The sequence below is a fragment of the Nycticebus coucang genome, chromosome 2, assembly GCF_027406575.1.
Source record: "Nycticebus coucang isolate mNycCou1 chromosome 2, mNycCou1.pri, whole genome shotgun sequence".
Lineage (NCBI taxonomy): Eukaryota > Metazoa > Chordata > Mammalia > Primates > Lorisidae > Nycticebus > Nycticebus coucang.
In genome coordinates this window covers 62,549,065-62,562,311 of record NC_069781.1, presented here as the reverse complement: position 1 = coordinate 62,562,311, position 13,247 = coordinate 62,549,065, and positions in this window count along the sequence as shown.

Below are 13,247 nucleotides of genomic sequence, written 5' to 3'. Positions count from 1 at the left end.
TAATTTTGGTATCCTCCTCATAAAGTTGCTGGGGGATTAGTGAGTTAACATGGCAGAAGGAATATGCCCCCTGAGATGCGCATATCCTAATCCCTGAAGCTTGTGCATATACTACTTTATAAGGCAAAGAGACTTGGCAGATGTGATGAAGTTAAGGATCTTAAATAGGAAGATTATTCTGGTATATCTGTATGGGCCCAATGAAATTACAAGGTCCTCAGAAGTGGGATGCAGGAGAGAGAGAGGAGGGAGACAGGGGCTACAAGCCAAGGAATTCGGGGAGTCCCTGTGAGGGCATATCCTTCTGCTTACGCTTTTGGAAAAGGAAGCAAGTACTTTCACGATTATTGTCTTCACTTTGCAGCGTGTTGTTCTCCCTTAGTGTCTGCTGAGCACAACCTGAAAGGGGTGGGACCTGGGTATTACGATGTGTAGTGACAGCATGTGGCCTCCTCCAAAGTCAGGGGCCCAGAAAGGCCGAGGCAGCCACCCCTGGTTCAAGTGGATTATTCCTGGTCTTCCTGGGTTTTGTGTGTGTTCCTAACACAGTATAATTGATTAGGAACTGTTGAGAACATAGTAATTTCTCTGGTCTCTTTTTAATGCTAGCAAATACTATCCAATTAGATTTTTTCCTTTAAATTAAAAAAAATTCAAAAGTGTACCCTCTGTATGCCTAACAATAGGGTAATGAAATGCAGCCATTAAAAATTACGTTTTTAAAAAGTAGCTAATAACACAGAAGAATGCTTGTATTTTAAAATTAAAAAGGCAGATTGTAACATTGCATATTCAATAGACCACAATCGCACGATCTAAACAAAACAATGTTCAGGAAAAAAAATAGGACATTGTGAAGAATCTATCAAAATATTAATAGTGGTTTTCACTGGGTGGTGGGAAAATAAGAAATTAATTTATCTATTTCCTGATTTTGTATATTTCCTAAATTTTTATAGCGAGCATATTTTATTATTTTAGAGCAGTTGTTACTCAACAGAAGTTTCTACAGTGAAGGAAATAGCCTGTATTTGTACTAAGCCCATTAGCCACATCATTAGCCATATACTCCTGCTAAGCACTTGAAATGTGATTAGTATAACCAAAGAACTAGATTTTTAATTGCACCAAGCTACCCTTGTTTCTCCGAAAATAAGACCTACTCACAGGAAAGATAAGACATCCCCTGATAATAAGACCTAGTGCATCTTTGGGAGCACACCTTAATATAAGACACTGTCTTATTTTTGGGGAAACAGGGTATTTGGTTTTTTTGTTTTTTTGAGACAGAGTCTCACTGTGTTGTCCTCGGTAGAGTGCCATGGTGTCACAGCTCACAACAACCTCAAACTCTGGGACTCAAGCAATTCTCCTGCCTCAGCCTCCCTAGTAGCTGGGACTACAGGCACCTGCCATAACACCTGGCTATTTTTTTGTTGCAGTTGTCATTGTTGTTTAGCTGGTCCTGGGCTGGACTCGAACCTGCCAGTCCTAGTGTATATGGCTGGTGCCATAACCACTGACCACGGGTGCCACGGCACCAAGCGATTTGTTAATTTATATTTAAATTAGAGTAGCCATATGAGACTTGTAATTATTGTATTTGACAGTGAAGTTTTAAAATGCAAAAAATAATATAAAGGAATATGAATTTTATCTCAATAAAACTGCTAAAATAATATAAGCTTTTAAAATATGTTCACTATGTTAAGGTTTATATTTTTATTGTAATGTAGAAATGAGTATGGACTTCATAATAGAGAATATGGCCACAGCACAAGAAAGTACTAGAGCTTTTATGTAAATAGTATATTTTCTAGCTCAGTAAAGGTGATGCAGCATTAAGCTTGTTCATGCCTGAGTTATGTTTTACCTTAGGAAGAAATGATAATCTAGATGTTAGTAGTTGTTACACAACAACTTCTGCTATTATAAATGATAGTCTTTTCTATATGTGTCTTGATCTACATGCAAGAAGCTCAAATCACTTGAGTAATAATTTTTGAGGTGTGAGCAAAGCTTATTATCCCCATTTTATAGGTGAGAACAATAAGCTCCAGGAAGGTTCAGTTCCCAGAATCTTGAAAGAAGAAGCAAAAACAAAGCCTCTTACTTCCTCATGCCTAGAGCATTTTATTATCCTTTACAATATGGAGAGAATAATTTCGGATCAGCTGTCATGGGAAGGGGACTCCCCCAAGGAGCTGGAAAGATTTAGATTTACTAGTTTGGAGGAAGTCCTTTAACTGAAATTTGGGTTTGTTAGGGGTTTTTTGGTAGATTTATATGTTTGGCTTCTAGAACTATCTTAAGATGAGTCTTCAGAAGGCAGGGCACTGTATATCGAAGGTTCTGTATCTTCGCACTTTCCATGGGAATATCAAGCAAAAAACCCTAGTCTTTTCATGTGAGTTTCCTCAGGGCCCCAGGCCACATGCCCCTCCCCTGTCCTTCCCTCTACCATATGCCAGGTGGGGCAGTTAGCCAACCATAATTCCACATCTGGCAATTTAGAAAGATTTATAAAGGTGCTGAGCTCCCCCCGGATTATGTTCCCTGGTCCACTGAGGCACAGTGGACACAGTATTAGAGAGATAGCCACAGACTGCGCAGGAGCTGGGCTGCCTCCCTCTGTGCTCTTGTCTGGGTGGCCTGAGTATTTGCTCAGAGCAGCAGGCAACAGTGCAATTGAGCACGGATGAATCCACTGGGTGTTTTCAAACCCAAAGTCTCAATTCTTTTTGGTTCAAATTCTAAGGAAAGGTTGGAGCCAGTTGTGATTTAAAAAAATAAAAAATAAAATATTGGTTCACCCATCTGTCAGTACCGCCAAGAAATATGCACACAAGTAGAACTATCCAAAAAAATGAAGAGCAGCTCCTTTCCAAGACGGATCTCTGGAACTCTCTCCCTCCCTTGCTCAGAACCACTTCCTCTCCTCAAATCTCACTTTAAAACCTTCCTGTTTGCTTTAGCCTACGACTGACTCAGGCCCCATTCATCTTTCTTCCTTCTCTCCCCATGACCACATCCTTCCCCACTTTCCCTTCCCCATCTACCATGAGAACACTCGCTGGTCTCTTTCCTCCCTTCATCTTTCAGCCCCTGGCCTGTTTCTCTGCAGTGACAGCCTGGCACATTGGGGCTGCACAGGTCACCCTTCCTCTGTCGGGATGCTTGTAAGCGTGAGGACCTTCTCCGTGTGGGTTCTGTCCCTTTCCCTGGCTCTCAGGGGAGGAGAAGGTAATGAATTTCAATGAAACTTCTGCCTAAAGAGGCAGTTTGCAAGCTGTAGTTCACAAGTTACAGATTCAGAAACTTGAAAAGCAGAACACAAAAAGACCTTGTAATAGCTCCGCAAAGATACCAATTCCCAGCTGGGTTTCCCTTGGGATACTTCAGGTAAAGCCTGAAGGAGAAGTGGGAATAAAACACAGGCCAAACTGGAGCTGTAGTTTTGCCTCCAGAGTAGAATTCTAATTGTCTCAACCGAGCTTCTTATTTCCCTCAAGTAATGAGGAAAGTAAATTCCTCAGCAAAGTTCTAAGGCAGGATTGACCCTGGGAAAGCAATCGCAATATAAGCCAAAGTGTTTGAATTCTTTTTGTTCAGGGTGTACATTCAATACTTTATAAATAGTGTGGTTTCAACTGTTTTTTTTGGACAGCGGGCAAGCTGTAGGTTTTTGCACAGCACATCACTGTCCCCCATCCCAAGATGGCGCCTTCTCCCACCAACATGGAGGCAAATCGATCAGTTCCCATCTCCGCAGTGACTTTGTCACTGGCTCCTGGAGAAATGCTTCCAGAACCAAAAACCTAAGATTTGATCTGGTGAAACATATTATTGTCCCCTTTTTGATCTTATTACAATAATTTTTCTGCCACATTATTGTTCATAAAGCAGGTGTTAATATTTCCATTTTACACTTAAAATACTAAGATTGTTGTGACGTGTTTAAGGTCACAGCAATGGTAAATAGTGGAGTTGGAATCCACACAAATCGTCATTAGGAACCACAGCCCAACAACAGGCATCCCCCAGTGAGTACATTGGTGTCCAATGTCCAGAGAGGACTTCTACATGGTGAGTAACACAAATAGCACTTAGAGTTCCCAGTGGATGTGGGCTTTTTCTTTGACTTTTGGTAGCAGATCTTTTTTAATCACACCTGAGTCATTTCAAAACTTAAAAGTGAGTGAGTCAGTCTTGCCCAAGCACACCCAGACAGGTGGCAGGGTGATGAAGCTCAGAATTATGCTTGTGGTTACGCCAACCTGGGATTAAGTCTGGAGCAGCTAATTCTGCTGTGTGAAAAACAAATAATGAAAAGCATACTTTTCATAAAAAGCTAGAAAAAGAAATAATAAAAACCTCCCCTAATTTTTGAGGGAGATGTGGACATGCTCATGTATATAAATTTGTATTTAAACATGTATTAGTTCTCCTTTTCAAGGTCTTTTATAATGTCCAAATGCTTCTTTGAGGGTTAGTGGCTGGCCCTGCACTCAGATGGCAATGCAGGTCCAGTTCAGGAGTTCTTGGATAGGTGTGACAGATGATTTGGGCAAAGGCATAGGAGAGAGTTGTCAGCACAGACTCTGGGGCTGTGATAGCCATTTGTGAGTGGAGGTGAGGAGAAGGGGAGCAATGGCCACAAGGGTTTTTGGGTGGTACCTGCACGCCACACCTGGGAATGGTGACTTTGGAACTGGCTGATGTGTTTATTTGGTGTGAGGTCAGCTACAGCTCTGAGGGCAATAACATGATCCCCATAAAACAGACCCCCCAGGCTGGGCCTCAGCCTGCTTGCTGCCAACAGGGGTGGTAGCCTAATAAATGAGATGTTGCTGTCAGCTCTCTGGAAGTGGTGGACCTGTTCACTCTGCAGCTTACCCTTCTGTGCCGGCCCCATTGATTGCTTTTTAACCACCTTGCTTTGTGCTGCTTCTTTCATATGAAGAGGAAGGGGAAAGAGTTTGATTTCTGTGCCCATTCACCATTCCAAAGAAGGTTTTGTGAAGAAGAAAGTCAAAGGTATTAGGGAAGTTAGGGAAAAAAATTCTAGTTATAAGAGCAGCAGAAAAAGATTTGAACTTCAGAGTAGACCACAAAATAATATGAAGTAATAACACAGCTTTCTTTTCAAAGGCCAAAATGAGGATGTGTGTGGATGTATGTGTTTCTTTTCCTTTCCTTTTTTTTTTTTCTTGCTCTTTCCTTTTTTCTTCCCTTTTCCCCCCCTTTTTTGAAAAAGTAGCTGCTCTTGTCACTGGGCTTGTTTATCATTCTCTCATGTGTCACAGGCAGATCTAGGAAATTCCCTGGGAAGTCCCCTCCCTCACAGTGCCTGCAATTTGTTGGATCTTGAAAGATTTTTTGGTCTTTGGAAAGTTGTTGTCAAAAAATGTGTCATTCTACAGTGAGGAGACAGAGGAAGCAGTGGATTAGGAAGGAGATGGGGATCTGGGTCTCAATTTCGGTTCTGCCATCACAGCCAAGTGGCTGTAGGAAAGCCCAGCTTCAGTGGGCTTTCCTCTGTTTTCTCTGTAAAACAGAATGCTGTAAGGATGATGCAAGAGAAAACATTTGCCCTCATGCTTGTTTTTTTTTTTTTTTTGCAGTTTTTGGCCAGGGCCGGGTTTGAACCTGCCACCTCTGGTACATGGTGCCGGTGCCCTACTCCTTTGAGCCACGGGCACCACCCTACCGTCATGCTTGTTAGTGCTCAGGAAATGATTCCTTCTTGCCTGCTTGATTTGGCTTTTTGTCTATAAAATGAGGGATTGAACTAGAATATCGCTGACATCCCTTTAGTTCTATCACTCTGTGATTCTGCTGGCAGTGCCTTGAGAAATTTACCATTACTGCTCTCATGAGTCTTAATCTATTAGACGTCCATCAATTATAATAGCATTGTAATTTTGACGACATTATAATGTAAATTTAGGAAGATGTTCCTCTTCCTAATTTTTTTATTTATACAGGGTGGACATAAAGTTTGTGTGCAATTTAAAATAGTTTAACATAGTTAATTGCACACGAACTTTATGGACACCCCTTATATTATATTTTATGGTTTTTACTTTTTTAAGTTGTCACCAATTCATTGTGGTATAAGTAAAAGGTATTTAAGTGGATGAAAGCCAATTTTAGCAAAAAGCCAGGGAATGGTAATGCTACTACGACTAGTAGTAACTGCTTTTATTGAACACGTGCTACGGGTAAAGAACCACACTCAGAGCTTTATAAACATTGGGTCACTTTATCCTCACAGTCACATAGTCACCCTGTGAAGGTGTAATTATCATCTGCATTTTATAGATAAGGAAACTGAATCTTAGACATAGCTAGCAACTTAGGTCTGGCTAACTCAGAGCAGTAGTGTGCTGCCAAATAGGCTCTCAAAAAACTAAAGCAAAAGCAAACCCCCAAATCCCTAATTTGTAGCATTTACTGATTTCCATGGTAGAAATACTCCCAGCACAGCTGATTTCAAATTACTAACAATTTAAAACCAATTCAAACCTTTTTTTTTTTTTTTAATATTTAACACTCTACTCTTGTGAGTCAGTAGGAGCCAATCCCAATGCATCCCAAGAGAACTTGTATCAATCAACACCAGGCTACATTGCCTCCTTAAATCATAAGAGGACTGGGGATAATCTGAAAAAAAAAGCAAGAGAGGGGAGATGGACCTGGACAGAGAAAGGAAGGAGATGATAAATTCATTATGTAAGCATGCATTCATTCATTCCACAAGGTTTATTGAGTACGAGCTAAGTGCCATTAGGAAAGAGGCCTGTATGTACTTAAGACACACACGTGAGTAGGACATGCAGGTGTCAAAACTTGAAGAGCTTGGAGTGTGTTGTGGTGAGAGAGACATGTAAAAAAATGATCAAGTGCATCTGGTAAGAGAAATATATGTGTACGAGTCTGCGGGAACTCTGGTGACAGAGGAGTTCATTCTGCCTGGCTGTCCCTGAAGGATGGATTTCCATTTAACTCAAATTTTGCTTCGTTTCCAATTTATGAAGGGGCTTCTTTCATAAGAGAAAGGTGCTCAGCCTAGCTTTCTGTTTTGGAACTAAACAGAGAAACCAGAAGCGGAGCCAGGACAGGGACAATGATCAGAAGTGCACTCCTTGGAGTTAGGGATGTTGTCTGAGTCACCCCAAGTCACTGACACTTAGCACCATGCTGGGCACATACTGGGCACTCAGTCAATATTTGCTGACTGGATGAATCACTGATGAATAATGATTTGTGAGCTACCAAGAAGGTTGTTTGAAGAAAGGAGACCAGTGACAGTAGGAAAATGAGCAATGTCAGTGGTGATCCCTACACACGTAGGAGATGATTTTGAGTCATAGAGTGAGCAGAGCATAGGCAGGAACCCCAGATGGCCCAGGTGGAGGAAAGTACTCCAAGTATGGGTATCCTCGAGCAATGCCACCTGATGGTCAGGAGTTCTGAACATGGAACAAATCTCTGGCTTCCAATCTGAGAAAGAAGCAAAACCTTTCCATGTGTTTGGAGTGCGTAAGAAAGCCAGGAATTACACAAGTCATCTTTTAAAGGTTCAATATGTCAGGAGCTAAAAAGTAAGGTTTGGGCGTTGTAATGGATTTCAGAGGAGGCTGCTGTTAAGAAAAAGCAGGGTAGTTTGAATGTTCTTCCTTGGGACTTTTGGAGTGTTTCTGCAAGATTCCTTTGGGACCTGCATGTGCATTTTGTATGTTCTATTTCTCATGATAATGCCTTGTATTTGTAGATGGTTCTTAGTTTCCAAAGACTATCCCACCAATTACTTTTGTTATGTCCTCAAAACAATCCATTGAAGATGTTAAGGAAGATGCAAAAGTATCCATTTTACTAAAGGAGAAAATGTGACTCAGAGAAGTCAAGGGACTCACCTGAAGTCACACAGCTAAATTCTAGAAGAGCAAGGGCCTAAGATAGTTACTCTCAAGGTGGAGACCTTCTTACTTTTCCAGTTTCCCTATGATACTCCTAGGTGAGACAAGACAGTTGCTAGACAGCCCTTCTTACTATTTGAGAACTTCTTTTTCTGTAAGGAAAGACTTAAACTGCATGCCCCAGTTTCCCAGACACCTCATGATTCGACGAGCAATTGCTCTAACTCTGACAAAATTAGGCCACCTCAACCCAAACGGAGCCCATCTTCAGAGTGAGATCCTGTGCATAGGCGGCTCTTCCCTGAAAGGATAACAGAAGCACGCTTGTGTGTGTACTTCACTTGATGGAGAGGATTCCCCAGTGAGGCCATTGTTTCCCCCTGAATTCTCCCAAGTCCAGAATGTATCCAAGTTTCCAAGATTATCTCAGAAGAACCATTCATCTATGAAGATGGCCGAATTATTTTCCAGCTCAGTAGATAGGGCGTGTGCAAGAGAAAAGGTGAGGGGGTGAAATAGGGATGTGGGGCGAGGGTGCGGGAGGCTGAGGACAAAGGAGTGATATGCATGAGGAAAAAATGTGTGCAGACAAATGCTGATGGGGGAAGGAAAGAGACCAAAGGGTCAGCCCTGACTCTGGGGTCCCATCTGCCAGGGACATTTCCAGCTGATTCTTTGTAGGACCTGTCAAGGCCTGCCTGGCAAGCTGTCACTTCTCATCACTCGGCTCTCACTGAGGATCTTTGTGTCATCACTGTCATGAAGAAACCTGGCAACTGGCAAAGAATTTCCTGGGGCGCTACCTGATACGCCATTATTCACCTCTTATCATCTTAGCAGAGTCGTTATGCTGCTGTCAGAGGTAATGGAGACCATGCCACTAAGAAAATTGGCTGTAATTTATTTATCAATTGTTTCTATACACCACAAAAGCGGCCTTCTACTTTACGGTTGGGTCTAAGGTATTTGAGAGCCCCCAAAGTTCATGGTTTTCCGGTATTCTAAGTTCTACTTATGGCCTTTCCTGTATATGACACACAACACCACCCTTGTGGCTTGCAGTCTGTTTTCTTCTTGCTTTCTTTAGTCACAAATCATCCTGAGGCATCCCTTAAGTGCATTTGTATTGTTAAGTGCACCGACTTGATTTGGTGTTAATTCAATTTGAGTGCCCTTAATATCTTGCGGGGGTGATGCAATGCAGGCCGCCTGTACCTTGTAAAATCGGGTCCCAGGTCTGCCTCCGAGCGAAGCACCTTTCCCATAGCCATTTACCAAAGTTGCTGATAAAATTTTCATAAGGGAACCTTTTTAGTCTGACCCTATTGTGTTATTCTACCATTAAGACTCAGAAAACTGAGCTGGCTTCTAGTGACAGCTTATCACATTCTCCATTATTGCTGCCTGCCCGAAGAGCTAACTGGCTGGGTGTAGCACAAGCTCCCCCTCTCCTGTCCACTCTGGCGCGTTTTGGGGCTTGTGAGCCAGCACCTCTGGGCTAATGCGAGATGGGCTCTCCGTGGGTGCCAGGGAACTGAGCTCTCTTCCTGATGGAACTCTCTCCTCTCACTTTGGGAAACTCGAGGGGCCCTGAAGGATGTTGTTAAGTCTGAGTGACAAGAGAGGAAGAAGTGAAGTGCAGCTGAAGTGAAGAGTTACAAACCACTTTGCTTAAAACAACACCGAAAGCAGTAACGACCACATCAGTACCACTCTGATACGTAGCTGGAGTAGGAGCAGAAGGTTGAGGATTAGTCTTTGGAATATTGGCTTTAGAACCCTGGTGACATTATTTACTCAAAAAGAACTGTAAAATCTGGGGCCAGGGGCACCTGGGTTGGCATCTGAACTCAGCAGCTTTCCTGCTATGTGCCTTTGATCAGGTAATTTAGCCTTGGAACTTCAGTTTTTCTGTCTGTGGAATGGAAATGTCCACACGTATTTAATAGGCTGTGTGTGGTGATTAAATGAGACAACTGGGGTCAAATACCATAGAGAGTGACACAAAAACAGTATCTCTTATGACTATCTAAGAAGCTCGAGGCCCTCCACAAGTCAAGGCGAGAAACCTGGGTCTGATAGTGCAGTTATCAGGATATTACAAGATGAGAAAGAGATAAGTCAAAAACTCAGTCTCCTCCCCCTTCAGCCCACCAACATAATCTAAGTCTCTTTCCATCGTTCCCACTATCTCCCCAGAGCTGTCCATTCCATGGACATTGGGAGGCTGAGTAGATTTGGGGCACATGAAGCTACTTTGTTCCTTGATTATAAAATTCTTTTTTTTTTTTATTGTTGGGGATTCATCGAGGGTACAATAAGCCAGGTTACACTGATTGCAATTGTTAGGTAAAGTCCCTCTTGCAATCATGTCTTGCCCCCATAAAGTGTGACACACACCAAGGCCCCACCCCTCTCCCTCCGTCCCTCTTTCTGCTCCCCCCCATAACCTTAATTATCATTAATTGTCCTCATATCAAAATTGAGTACATAGGATTCATGCTTCTCCATTCTTGTGATGCTTTACTAAGAATAATGTCTTCCACTTCCATCCAGGTTAATACGAAGGATGTAAAGTCTCCATTTTTTTTAATGGCTGAATAGTATTCCATGGTATACATATACCACAGCTTGTTAATCCATTCCTGGGTTGGTGGGCATTTAGGCTGTTTCCACATTTTGGCAATTGTAAATTGAGCTGCAATAAACAGTCTAGTACAAGTGTCCTTATGATAAAAGGATTTTTTTCCTTCTCGGTTTGCAGGATCAAATGGGAGGTCTAACTTGAGTGCTTTGAGTTTTCTCCATACTTCCTTCCAAAAAGGTTGTACTAGTTTGCAGTCCCACCAGCAGTGTAAAAGTGTTCCCTTCTCTCCACATCCACGCCAGCATCTGCAGTTTTGAGATTTTGTGATGTGGGCCATTCTCACTGGGGTTAGATGATATCTCAGGGTTGTTTTGATTTGCATTTCTCTAATATATAGAGATGTTGAACATTTTTTCATGTGTTTGTTAGCCATTCGTCTGTCATCTTTAGAGAAAGTTCTATTCATGTCTCTTGCCCATTGATATAGGGGATTGTTGGCTTTTTTCATGTGGATTAATTTGAGTTCTCTATAGATCCTAGTTATCAAGCTTTTGTCTGATTGAAAATATGCAAATATCCTTTCCCATTGTGGAGGTTGTCTCTTTGCTTTGGTTATTGTCTCCTTAGCTGTACAGAAGCTTTTCAGTTTAATGAAGTCCCATTTGTTTATTTTTGTTGTTGTTGCAATTGCCATGGCGGTCTTCTTCATGAAGTCTTTCTCCAGGCCAATATCTTCCAGTGTTTTTCCTATGCTTTCTTGGAGGATTTTTATTGTTTCATGCCTTAAATTTAAGTCTTTTATCCATCTTGAATCAATTTTTGTTAGTGGGGAAAGGTGTGGGTCCAGTTTCAGTCTTTTACATGTAGACATCCAGTTCTCCCAACACCATTTATTGAATAGGGAGTCTTTCCCCCAAGGTATGTTCTTGTTTGGTTTATCGAAGATTAGGTGGTTGTAAGATGTTAGTTTCATTTCTTGGTTTTCAATTCGATTCCAGGTGTCTATGTCTCTGTTTTTGTGCCAGTACCATGCTGTATTGAGCACTATGGCTTTGTAGTACAGACTAAAATCTGGTATGCTGATGCCCCCAGCTTTATTTTTGTTACAGAGAACTGCCTTAGCTATACGGGGTTTTTTCCGGTTCCATACAAAACGCAGAATCATTTTTTCCAAATCTTGAAAGTACCATGTTGGTATTTTGATAGGAATGGCATTGAATAGGTAGATTGCTTTGGGAAGTATAGACATTTTAACAATGTTGATTCTTCCCATCCATGAGCATGGTATGTTCTTCCATTTGTTAATATCCTCTGCTATTTCCTTTCTGAGGATTTCATAGCTTTCTTTATAGAGGTCCTTCACCTCCTTCGTTAGGTATATTCCTAGGTATTTCATTTTCTTTGAAACTATGGTGAAGGGAGTTGTGTCCTTAATTAGCTTCTCATCTTGACTGTTATTGGTGTATACAAAGGCTACTGACTTGTGGACATTGATTTTATATCCTGAAACATTACTGTATTTTTTGATGACTTCTAGGAGTCTTGTGGTTGAGTCTTTGGGGTTCTCTAAGTATAAGATCATGTCATCAGCAAAGAGGGAGAGTTTGACCTCCTCTGCTTCCATTTGGATTCCCCTTATTTCCTTGTCTTGCCTAATTGTATTGGCTAGAACTTCCAGCACTACGTTGAATAGTAAAGGTGACAGAGGACAACCTTTTCTGGTTCCAGTTCTAAGAGGAAAAGCTTTGAGTTTTACTCCATTCAGTAAAATATTGGCTGTGGGTTTGTCATAGATAGCTTCAATCAGTTTTAGAAATGTGCCACCTATGCCTATACTCTTCAGTGTTCTAATTAGAAAAGGATGCTGGATTTTATCAAATGCTTTTTCTGCCTCTATTGAGAGGATCATGTGATCTTTATGATTATAAAATTCTTAACTGGCTGTGCCTGTGGCTCAAAGGAGAAGGGAGCTGGCCCCATATACCAGAGGTGACATGTTCAAATCCTGCCCCGGCCAGAGACTGCAGTAAATAAATAAATAAATAAAAATAACTAAAATAAAGTTCTTAACTGCAGACTAACTCCTGCTAGGTTATTCTGCCTTGTTTTGGCTGTGTCGAGGAATGGCTTATGCCTGTCTGACAGTGTGTGCTTTGTCTCTATCTGTCTCTGGTATTCTGAGTGAAAAAGCAGGGAACAGAAATACGAGATGCTCCTTCAAAAGAACATTTTAAAATTATTGTTATAAAGTCAATACTGTTACTGTGGATGTTGGAAAAATCTAGATAAAATTAAAATACTATAGTGAAAGGAAAAAAAGTCTGTAATCCTCCCACCTGTAACAGCGAGGTGATGTGCTGTGCTTTCTTCTAGCCTCTTGTTCTATGCTCATACACGTGCTTGTTTACAAACTTTCTCTGCCGTGTATCCTGGTGATTAAAGGCGCAGTCTCTTGAACCATTTGGAGTTCAAATTCTGGCTCCAGCACTTGAGCAAGTTATTTAACTATTCCATCGTCATTTCCTCATCTGTAAATTTGGCTCCTGACGGTGCCTTACCCAAAGTGGAGCTTAAGAAAAGCAAAGGAGTCAATTCATTTAAATACAGTACCCAGCACATCACACACTGTAAAGGGATTTACCCTTAGGATTATTATATAAAGCAGAAACCTGGGACCATGTGATGTATTCTGCTAGAAGTGCAGTTTTATGGGGGCAGTTTCTTCTTTGTGCACACCC